Source organism: Schistocerca gregaria, chromosome 1, assembly GCF_023897955.1.
Source record: "Schistocerca gregaria isolate iqSchGreg1 chromosome 1, iqSchGreg1.2, whole genome shotgun sequence".
NCBI lineage: Eukaryota > Metazoa > Arthropoda > Insecta > Orthoptera > Acrididae > Schistocerca > Schistocerca gregaria.
Window position 1 is genome coordinate 591,851,702 of NC_064920.1, and position 12,718 is coordinate 591,864,419.

General features: G+C 42.6%; 1 protein-coding gene across 2 annotated transcripts in view; it reads right to left on the minus strand.

Annotated features, from left to right (window-relative positions):
* Window positions 1-12,718, minus strand: part of LOC126357744 (ATP-binding cassette sub-family C member Sur) — a 546,341-nt gene that overhangs the window by 286,327 nt on the left and 247,296 nt on the right. The gene's annotated exons all lie outside the window — the stretch shown is intronic.

Here is a 12,718-nt window from a genome sequence, read left to right on the forward strand (position 1 = left end):
TCCCACGAAAAAGAAGATGAAAATTATTCTTATCCTTAAGAAACTGAAAACAGAATCTGAACAGAGCGCCAGTGTACGGTGGTAACAGTCTTACTTTTAACCCAGTACGCCGTGACTCTCATACACACAATAATTATTCTGATAATTGTCGAATGCATTCGTTGTGTTCATAGCGTCTAAATTCTAATATATTTTGACCTCCAGGAAGCTGCTAATCCCTAAAGCTTCTATAACAGTTTAAAAAAATAGGGAAATGACATCATTACATTAAAAACACCTCAGGGCTCCATATGTTGATCAGTATATCGTATGGACAAAAATTAGACACACGTAATTTTGCTGTCAAGACAAATGGCATGTAACATATGCAGAAAATGTCATAAAACTCACTGAAATTCTTAGTAGTAAGTGCTGCTAATAGCTGCATTCGACTTATTTCTTGCTAGAGGAAACAAATCACGTATTGAAAGTTAATAATATTGCAGTGCAGAGGCAATAGTAATCGAGTATTTCGGTATACATCAACGAAAATGGACTGAACAATGGTATACAATATCGCAATAGAATGATGCATAAAGTCGTCGATGTGGGAGTACACAGTTCAAGACCCATGTACACATCAAGAGGCTGTTGTTACTAGATAATACTCACAAAGACTGAGTATTTGTTCGGAACACGATAGCAAAACTAATTGGCAAAGAAAGAGAATCGCCAAAATGTTTTACAAATCATGACGGAGAATGTGGGATACGTTAGAGACTGACAGGGTAGTTTTCCAATTACCCTCAAAATGTATGGGAACGTTTGAAAAAAAGTTAGGTTAATTGAAGAACGTACATAGTCGTACATTTCAAAACTGTTTTTGGATTACACCTTACTTGGCTACAGAAAAATGTCAAGAAACCAATGGAAACCTAATGTTCTGGGCTCGCTGGAGTGCTAGGCAATGTAGTTCTTGTGTGTTGGCTACACACAATGTAATGGTTAAACGAGAAACGCGTATTACAGAACAAGAATACGTATAGGAGAGATTCAGAGGACCATTGTCGGCCTCAGCTACAGCTGAGTGGGCTCGGATTCGATGCTCGGCCGGTCGGAAATTTCATCTGCTCGACGACTAGGAGTTGTGTTGTCCTCCTCATCAACGTTTCATCCTCATCGAAGCAAGCCGCTGAAGTGGCGTCAAATAGAAAGACCTGCGTTAGGTGGCCAAACAATACGTACGGGATCCACCGACCAATAAGCCACATGATTATTTCATGAGACCCTTTTACAAAGACTGAGGATACTCTTTCTGAGACAAGACTGCAATAGTACAGCCTCCTGAAGAACTGTATGGAGGAGAACAGCAGATAAATTCATCACGTAACCGATAGGATTGATGACACATAGGAGCTCAGTGCAAGAATCAGCACGCTGTGTGTTCACCACAGTGTATTCGCCACACATGAGGCATCTGTAGAAGTGTAATCAAGGAGCGTTCATTTCAGCTGTGTTGTCACAAGTAGCCACAGTATTCGTATAATTCTAATGTCTATTTCCCTCATTGTTTTCACAGCTTTTAGTAATGTTAACAGGTGAAATGAAGAGATGATTTAAAATAAATAAATGCTGGAACTGTAATTTCCACATAACTGTATAATTGCGACTTGTAAACAGCATTTAATATAGGAGAGTTGTGTGCTGCGGCTAATAAATAAGGCTCAGAGAACACTACAGTTTTGGTTATCTACATCTGTTTTAGCCTTGTATTGGGTCATATGCCACTAGAGATTATGTTACCGTCCCGCGTTTTTTGTCAGGTCACTTTTGGGCATCATATTCTTCGTGGAATTTGTTTCTACAGGTACATAGATTCTTTAGCAAACATTTCCGACTTTTTAAGCATTATTGTTTATACCCCTAAACTTACGTGTTCAAGTCACCGTGTTGAACAAAATCTTTAATCAGAGGTAGAACTCGTACTGAAAGTATAATAATAACAATAACAAAATAAATACAGAATTGTCCGTGTCCTTGCAAAGGAACCTTAATCAAAATTCACTCACCAGGTGCTGCATTTTCTGTGCTGTTGTTGCGCGATATTTGGGTATCGCAGTTTGAGAGACGGAAACGAAAGTCACATATACACCACACACGTTACACAATGTTCCAGGCTTAGCGGTCCCCCGTTTGTCGGCACCATCCCGGGGATGTGCTCGGCCAGCTGCCACCTCATCCTTTGGGTGGTCGTCCGGGCACTCGTTTTCTTTTCTGTTGTCCTAGTTTACAAATTTTAATTGGTCTTGTGGAGTCCATCCTTTCCACGTGGTCCTTCCCATTTCTTTTTCTTATCTTCGTCCATTTATTTGTCTTGAATTCCCCACTGTTTTCTTGTCGATTTATTTGATTCATTTGTTTCCTTGTCCCACATGGTTTCTCCCAGGACCTGTCTTACACTTAGTACCGTCATTTCCAGGCGAGATCTGATCAAATGATCACACAATACCATGCCATGAAGAAATTTCAGTTGTCTGCTCGTCCATCCTCAACTAATTATCTTGCTCCCACACAACAAGGAGTCCACATTTTTTGGCACAGGCAGACTACAATCGTAAGATTTTTTTTAATTCGGGAGTTTTCCTCGTATATAAGTTTTTATAACATCGTTTTTACGAGATGAAGACAAATTGAACTAGATGGTAGTTCATCAGCTGAGACATATAACTTCAATTTGTGAGGAACACGCTTCAGATTCTCGCCGGACCTAAGTTTTCTTGATTCATTCACACATCATGTTGCGTGGATCCCATCACGAAGGACGACCTTCAGGATGTGCAAAGAGGCAAGTCATATACTAATGGATAGATGTAATCAGTGCAAGCTGCTTCTGTGAAGTATGTAAGAATAAATTATGACTAGTGAAATCTATTCATACTGACAATTATGGCAGTTACTTCAGATGTTTTTTCGTATTTTTTCCCTACATCAACGAGACGAAGGTTCGAATGCTTCGTCTGAAACGGCCGCCCGTTTCCCTGCAGAGTCCATAGACTAGTACAATAAGGTTTGCGCTCCATCTTTAATGATTTCTTCATCGCTGGCACGTTAAATACTAATGTTGCTGCCTTGTTACAGACAAAATAGCTCATGTAGTCATGGACTAAAAAATACAGAGGTAAGAGAATACATTTACGTAGTTGTCAAAGGTGACATCTTGTGAGAGATTCTGGTCACCAGGCCGGCGGAAAAATGCTGGAACACAAAAAAAGGCAAATGTGGTCCTGTTTAAAAGACTTTGAAAAGTGCTGCCTCATTCGACTTTCCTCCAAACCATTAAAAATGTTCCAAAAAATTTAGGCATGCAGACATATTTGCGTTCTTTTTAACATGCAGCTTTCCTCTCATTCATAAGAGCTCCCCTAACTGTAACTCGCTCACACCCACTAGTACATCGCTGTAAGTCGCTGATACCCATACAGCGTCACTTGTCCATTCTCACTCACTCATTCAGCCCAACTCACTGTCATTATTCTTTTCGCATCTCTCTGTCACTGTCTCCTAGCCACTGTCTCCCTCCTTCTGCCCTACTACAACCGTCTCCTCTCACTGTCCTACTACTACTGTTTCCTCTCACTGCCACAGTTTGCCGCTTGCTCTCTCTCACTGCTACTATCTCATTTATTCCTTCCTAATGCTGCTGTTTCTTCTCACTGTCTCTGTCTCTCTCTTATTCGTTGTTACTCTCATAGCCTCGGTCTCTCTTTATCAATGGTTCTCACCCTCTTCCACTTTCTCCTCCTCTCTATTCCCCTCTCACTGTCACTACCTCCTTCACTTTCTCCTAGCGCTGTTGTGTCACTGTCAAATATGTCTGACAGCCAGCGTCTCCCTCTCTTTGTCTCGCACTGCTACTGTCTCCTTTGCTCTTTCTGTACTACAACCACCCTCTACTCTCTTCCAGTATTTATTACTTTTTCGTCTCTTGCCCACTACCACTTTCTCCCATCTCAGTACGAAAGAGCGCAAATACGTCCGCATGCCAAAATTTTTAGGAAATTGTTTAAAGGTCCACAGGAATGTAGAATGAGACAGCTGGTATACCACATTTCAGATAGAATCTTTTAAAAATGAGTAGATTTGCCTTTTTTCTGCTACAGGAGGACATGTCACTCATCTGAAAACAACTACACGAGTCACTAAAATTTTGGTGCTTTCCTTATGTGACAGACAACGGCCTGGCCTTGCCGCAGTGGATACACCGGTTCCCGTCAGATCACCGAAGTTAAGTGCTGTCAGGCGTGGCCGGCACTTGGATGGATGACCATCCGGGCGCTGTTGCCGTTTTACGGGGTGTACTGAGCCTCTTGATGCCAATTGAGGAGCTACTCGACCGAATAGTGGCAGCTCCGGTCAAAGAACACCATCACAACGAGCGGGAGAGCGGTGTGCTGACCACACGCCCCTCCTATCCGCATCTTCAGCCGAGGATGACACGGCGGCCGGATGGTCCCGATGGGCCACTTTGGCCTGAAGACGGAGTGCTTTTACTTATGCGAAATTTAAATAACACAAAGCTAATCTTAAACCTCAGGCCGGATGTTATGTGTACAAAAATTTTACATCACTTCAGTATTACAACACGTTACGTCACTCTATAAACTACGTTTCCGCCTCAGACAGGATTTTACTTGCGTATTTTACGAGTGCAAACAGGGCAACTTTGAACCTCCTCATCTCCGAAAAGAATAAAGGTATCAAGGCAATTTTCAAGGCTATTCGAGATCGGGATCTTAGGAATATATCATAAAAATTACAGCTATTTACTGTTATTAAAATGTAGACTTTCACGGCCGGAATTATCATGTCCATTATTATTATCCGGGCTGTTATGCCGTGGTCGGTTGATGAATTCTGAGTCAATTCCCAACATTTCGTCTCCGACTGCGGGAGACATCTTCAAGGGGGTCCGTAGCTCGATGGAATGTCCAACACCTACTCGAGCCAGTGGGTGTGTTGGACCTTCCATCGAGCTATGGACCCCCTTGAAGATTTCTCCCGCAGTCGGAGACGAAACGTTGGGAACTGACTCAGAATTCATCAACCGACCACGGCATAACAGCTCGGATAATTATAATGGACAAGCTATTTACTGTGCATATCCGTCTTGAAATCCGCGGCTGTGTCTTTGTACCCACAACTGAGGTGTATCTCGACAAACATGATAATTTTTGAAAACAAGAAGATGGCGCTGATAGATAAATGCCTAGAGAACACACGGGTAAAGTTTGAGCAATTTTCTGTGGTTAGCTATTTAGATATCCGCTACTGACGGCAAAAAATGGCTAAACCGCTTTTTCCGTGTTTTCTCAGGAACCGCCCGTGAAATAAATGGTACCTCAATAAGCCCCTTAAGGCCCACCGTAGACCACATCTAAAGCAAAAAGAACCAAGCGATTTGCTCTATTTGCCTGCGCTGGAGGGTGCGTGTAATATTAAAACTTTGACCGTGTGCTGTACGATAGTTCCAGTATAACGTTCCTTCTGTTGGGTATACAATTAGTCCCTAGCCCAAAGGCTATCAAAAACACGTAACCCTACCTTTCTATGACCAACAGAGCTTGCGGTATGAGGCCCCGAAAAATCCTGTTTCTTTGCGCCGCGTTTTGAAACATACTGGTAGCGCATGCTGTCGCAAGCGTGTCGAAATACAGGACGGATTCGAACTCTACTTAGAAACTTTGAGAGAAAATTCAGATTTGTACGGTATAAACAAACAAAAAAAAACAATCTCCAGTGGTTCTGTGGGTCTTAACGCTAAAGTACAATATTAGCGTTTTCCTATCCTCGCTGGTACGACAGTTCTTTGGCAGACGAACTGTGCGCCTGAACTTCGCACCTCGCACGTTACATATAAAGCGCATGGGCTTCCACAATTTTGACAGAGTGAGAAAGTCATCCGAACACAGTTTATTAAAGCTACTCACCTTGCATTGACCTACAGCTCACCCACTAGTAGTGACGGGGTAACCAACTGGTTTTAATAATCTATTAACCAATCGATTGTTTTCTTTTTTCGTTCAGTTGCGGTTTCGAGTCCAACGAAACAACCGAGTGAAACCATTCTCTGCGGCCACGTCGGCTGTATGAATGTTTCTCACTCGTTCTCCGTCTTTCAATTGTTTCGCTTAATGTGAAAGAACCGACTGACACAAGACTCTCACGTTTACCTAATTTAAACGAATGTTTTCATTCAGCCTCCAGGTAGATGTGTTGATCAAAAGTACCCGGACTCCAATTCATGGACGTTAATATGGCGTGTGTCAACTCTTCGCCTGAATGACGTCTTGAACTCTGCTGGGGACACTTTCAAAGAGGCGTCTTAATATCTTTGGAGGAACAGCAGCTCGTTCTTCCTCAAGAGCCGAACCCAAAGACGGTAGTGTTACTCGACGCTGGGTTCTGCAACGAAGTCGACGTTCTAACTCATCACAGAAGCGTTCAATTGGGTTCAGGTCGGAATTCTCGATAGGACGGTCCATTTTGGAAATGTTCTTGTCCACAAACCACTGCCTCACAGTGGACAGGACAGTCCATTTTAGGAACGTCAAAATCCATGAACCACTGTCTCAAAGATGCTGCTTTATGACAGGGGGCACTGCCATGCTGATACAAACGGTCATTGTCTCCGAGCTGTTACTCTACAACACGCAGTCACGGTGCTGTAAAATGTGTTCATATCCTTCCACATTACACGTTCTCTTAAGTGCAGTCAGTGGACCACACCCTGACCACACAAACATATCCATGCCGTAACATAACCTCCTCCGTCCTTCACCGTTCGCGCTACACATGATGGGTTGGCAAATATCGTTTTACAGGCGTTCGGCAAACCCAAATTCTTGTCGGGTTGGCACGGAGAACAGTGTGATTCGTCACTGCAAATGGCTCGTTTCCAGTCACCCACTGTGTTGTGGCGTCGCTCTTTACGCCACCTCAACTGCCGCTTAGCACTCACTACAGAAATGTGCACTTTACGAGCAGCTGATAGCCAATTGCGCCCCATTCTTTTTAACTCGCGACACACAGTAGTTCTGCCAGTTGGAATGCCGATAGTACTTTGGAACTCAAGAACAATTCCTTTTACTTATTTCATGCAATTTATTACAACCACCAGTAGTAGGGTAGGGGATCTAAGCACGATTTTGATATCAAATTGATATGTAAATTAACTGAATTGATCAATTAATTACCCCACCACCACCACACCCCCGCCATTAGATGACGTCATGTGTTTTCCTCAGGCGGCACATGGGTCCCCGAACCCTCCCCTCCTAATCCCTACCCACTCCCCACCTCCCCTATTGATGAGAATTTCGAATTTTGGTGCGAATTTCGAATTCCGGGGAAATTTCAAAAGTGATAAGAATTTCTTTGTCCCAGGGCTGTACTGAAGTCCCACCCCATCCTCTAACCGGGAATTGGTGGGAAATTAAAAATGGCAGTGCCCTTTCTGGCACTCGAACCACAGTCCTGCAAGGAAAACCCAAGTCGCCCCCCGACACATGGAAACCGCCCAGATGCAGGAGAGGAAGGTGAGGTTATTGTACTTTTTGTTTTGGTTGGGAAGCTGAAGTAGAGATCGGTCCTAATTACGCAATTAATTATAAACATCAGCGCAAATTAAACAACTGTATGCACAGTGTTACACAATGAGTGTCTAAAATCACAATACAGCTCAAAAATTGATGATGCCACACAACTGGTGTTATCCTCCAAGAAAAAAATTTCACAATATCACTCGAAACTAATGGCAGACGTAATCAAACTCTACCCCTTACCTACAAGCTGGTGGAAAAAAGACTAAAGTGAAAGGCACTCTCTTTACTTTTTTGGTCGGAAATATGTTCAGCTGATGAGATGCTGGAGCTGGACAGAGAGATATAAGTGTATCACTTGTAAGCCTACAACTGACGACTGCAGCTATCGCTATTTGAAGTCAGAGTTCACTACAGACGCCTCCGCCTGCATTGCTCAACAATCACCCTGCAGCCCAGCTAAATGAAGCCAATATACACTGCCTCAGCTGATGGGAAATGCTTCTCTGCCCTAATTACACATTGAAATGGTTGTGAATAGAAAAGCTGCACTTGTAATCGACGGGTCTTAATGCAACACATGTACTGGGGAAAATCGCCATCCCCAAAGATTGCAACAGGAGAGAGGGGCAGCAGTTGAACGTGCATTCTCATCGCTGTACAGTCAGAAACTAGCGAAATTATAGAGACTCCTACCACCCCTCACCCCCCCCCCCCCCCCACCTCCCGCCCTGGCCTCCTCCACCTAGAGTGGAGACACAAGCTGTTATCAAACAGCCAATTGCTACCACACACGGCGCATTTCTTTGTGGCATACCACCGGCGGACATGTGCACGGTTGCTGGTCGCACCCAGCCTGCCTTGGGGCGACGGTCCAGGCATCGGCCCTTCACTAACACAAAATGGTGTACACCCACTAAACAAATCTAGATAGATGACGTCAAAGTGTAACTGTACCTTAGTTGGAACAACACACAAACACAGTAGGCCCGTTCCCAACATCTGCGGCAGCACGCGGTTCTGCGGGAAAAACACTTCATTGTAACTAAACAACCGTATTTAACGTCAACGCATCTCTTATGAACGAGCACAGGAAACCACAACTGTGACGATAATAAATGACCTCTTTCCTCGGTCCGTTTTCTTTTAGTTTCATGGGCAAAATCTGTATATTTTTATGTTCAACTGCGGAATACAATTCACATCTCTCTCTGCCACCTGCCTCCTGTTATTTTGCGACGTCCAGAGATGTGAAAAAAAAAAGCTACGCCACCGCTGCCAATCACAGATGACCAAACTGCAGAGGTTGGGCTACACATACCCTATACATGTCCACCCTGCGTTGCACAATGTCCTCATTGCTTCAAAACTGACATTGGAATAAAGAAAAAGAGCGAATTTAAACTCCAAAGGAAAAAAAGTATGTGTTAAGTGATTTCTTTCAGCTTGATGGACAAATTACGTAGTTTCAGAGCGTCCCTCGTGTTTAAATCAGTGTCTGTAAATACATTATCATGCAAATGCATATTATAAACATTTCAGACACGTTGTTGTTGTTGTGGTCTTCAGTCCAGAGACTGGTTTGATGCAGCTCTCCATGCTACTCTACCCTGTGCAAGCTTCTTCATCTCCTAGAACCCACTGCAACCCACATACTTCTGAATCTGCTTAGTGTAGTCATCTCTTGGTCTCCTTCTATGATTTTTACCCTCTACGCTGCCCTCCAATACTAAATTGGTGATCCCTTGATGCCTCAGAACATGTCCTACCAACCGATCCCTACTTCTGGTCAAGTCGTGCCACAAACTTCTCATCTCCCCAATCCTATTCAATACTTCCTCATTAGTTATGTGATCTACCCATCTAATCTTCAGCATTCTTCTGTAGCACCACATTTCGAAAGCTTCTATTCTCTTCTTGTCCAAACTATTTATCGTCCATGTTTCACTTCCATACATGGCTACACTCCATACAAATACCTTCAGAAATGACTGCCTGACACTTAAATCTATACTCGTTGTTAACAAATTTCTCTTCTTGAGAAACGCTTTCCTTGCCATTGCCAGTCTACATTTTATATCCTCTCTACTTCGACCATCATCAGTTATTCTGCTCCCCAAATAGCAAAACTCCTTTACTACTTTAAGTGTCTCATTTCCTAATCTAATTCCCTCAGTATCACCCGACTTAGTTCGACTACATTCCATTATCCTCGTTTTGCTTTTGTTGATGTTCATCTTATATCCTCCTTTCAAGACGCTATCCATTCCGTTCAACTGCTCTTCCAAGTCCTTTGCTGTCTCTGACAGAATTACGATGTCATCGGCGAACCTAAAAGTTTTTATTTCTTCTCCATGGATTTTAATACGTACTCCGAATTTTTCTTTTGTTTTCTTTACTGCTTGCTCAATATACAGATTGAATAACATCGGGGAGAGGCTACAACCCTGTCTTACTCCCTTCCCAACCACTGGTTCTTTTTCAGGTCCCTCGACTCTTATAACTGCCATCTGGTTTCTGTACAAATTGTAAATAGCCTTTCGCTCCCTGTATTTTACCCCTTCCACCTTCAGGATTTGAAAGAGAGTATTCCAGTCAACATTGTCAAAAGCTTTCTCTAAATCTACAAATGCTAGAAACGTAGGTTTGCCCTTCCTTAATCTAGCTTCTAAGATAAGTCGTAGGGGTCAGTATTACCTCACGTGTTCCAACATTTCTACGGAATCCAAACTGATCATCCCCGAGGTCGGCTTCTACTAGTTTTTCCATTCGTCTGCAAATAATTCGCGATAGTATTTTGCAGCTGTGACTTATTAAACAGATAGTTCGGTAATTTTCACATCTGTCAACACCTGCTTTCTTTGGGATTGGAATTATTATATTCTTCTTGAAGTCTGAGGGTATTTCGCCTGTCTCATACATCTTGCTCACCAGATGGTAGAGTTTTGTCAGGACTGGCTCTCCCAAGGCCGTCAGTAGTTCCAATGGAATGTTGTCTACTCCAGGGGCCTTGTTTCGATTCCGGTCTTTCAGTGCTCTGTCAAACTCTACACGCAGTATCGTGTCTCTCATTTCATCTTCATCTACATCCTCTTCCATTTCCATAATATTGTCCTCAAGTACATCGCCCTTGTATAGACCCTCTGTATACTCCTTCCACCTTTCTGCTTTCCCTTCTTTGCTTAGAACTGGGTTTCCATCTAAGCTCTTGATGTTCATACAAATGGTTCTCTTATCTGCAAAGGTCTCTTTAATTTTCCTGTAGGCAGTATCTATCTTACCGCTAGTGAGATAAGCCTCTAAATTCTTACATTTGTCCTCTAGCCATCCCTGCTTAGCCATTTTGCACTTCCTGTCGATCTCATTTTTGAGACGTCTGTATTCCTTTTTGCCTGCTTTATTTACTGCATTTTTATATTTTCTCCTTTCATCAATTAAATTCAATATTTCTTCTGTTACCCAAGGACTTCTACTAGCCCTCGTCTTTTTACCTACTTGATCCTCTGCTGCCTTCGCTGCTTCATCCGTCAAAGCTACCCATTCTTCTTCTACTGTATTTCTTTCCTCCATTTCTGTCAAATGCTCCCTTATGCTCGCCCTGAAACTCTGTACAACCTCTGGTTCTTTTAGTTTATCCATGTCCCATGTCCTTAAATTCCCACCTTTTTGCAGTTTCTTTAGTTTTAACCTACAGGTCATAACCAATAGATTGTGGTCAGAGTCCACATCTGCCCCTGGAAATGTCCTACAATTTAAAACCTGATGCCTAAATCTCTGTCTTACCATTATATAATCTATCTGATACCTTTTAGTATCTCCAGGCTTCTTCCACGTATACAGCCTTCTTTTATGATTCTTGAAGCAAGTGTTACCTATGATTAAGTTGTGCTCTGTGCAAAATTCTACCAGGCGGCTTCCTCTTTCATTTCTTTGCCCCAGTCCATATTCACCTACTACGTTTCCTTCTCTCCCTTTTCCTACTACCGAATTCCAGTCACCCATGACTATTAAATTTTCGTCTCCCTTCTTTATCTCAATAATTTCTTTTATTTGATCATACATTTCAGACACGTGAAATAAAATTAGAGAATGCAGCCTTTCCCGTAATTTGTTCACACATCAGAAAAAAGACAATCATTTTGCGTTAGACAACAACAAGCTATGAAGATACTGTTTAGCCGGCCGCGGTGGCCGTACGGTTTTAGGCACTTCAGTCCAGACCCGCGTGACTGCTACGGTAGCAGGTTCGAATCCTGCCTCGGGCATAGATGTGTGTGATGTCCTTAGGTTAGTCAGGTTTAAGTAGTTCTAAGTTCTAGGGACTGATGACCTCAGATGTTGAGTCCCATAGTGCTCAGAGCCATTTGAACCATTTTGAAGATGCTGTTTTGTATACTATGGCAGGTCCTGTTTTACCAAAACGATGATATATCACATTGCCATTTACGCAACAGAACCTTCTATAAGATTTGACATCGTCTCTATTTTCAGATACATCGGAAACAAATTCTGTCTGCATGCTTACATTTGACATTTTTGCTCAATAACTTCCCTCTACCGATCTGCCTGTAAAGTTCCTGTCTTCCAGCAGACAGTCATTCACAACAGTATTAGATTCTTGCATTCTAGTTTTGTAAGCAATTTGATCATCATAGTGTGTTTCACGCAATCTACTCACATGTCGGGAAAAACACTATCATTTCTAGATAAGACAACGAGCTATAATTCAAGTGGTGTCTACATTATAATTAGAGGCTATGAAGTAGGAAATAACACAGAATTTGCGGTAACACCTATTTTCAAACACGCAATCGTGACAATAATAATAAAAGCAGGCATGATTACATGGGAATAGATACAGCTGATTTCTATTAGTTTTTTAGCAAATTCGGTGTAGTTCCGACAGAACTATCTGCATCCAGACTTTAACCAGCTATACCACTCGTTGTGATAGAACTTCCTATAAGATTTTACCACTTCTCCCTCTTCCGGCATATCGAGAAAAAAAAATACCGTCTGCATGTTGACATCGAGAGTATCATATATACACATATCGCTCCACTGTAGCATGTGGTCAGTGGTCGAAGTCGCTTGTCAGACCTGTGTAAAGTTTTGTCTATTGTACTGCAGGAAGACCATAT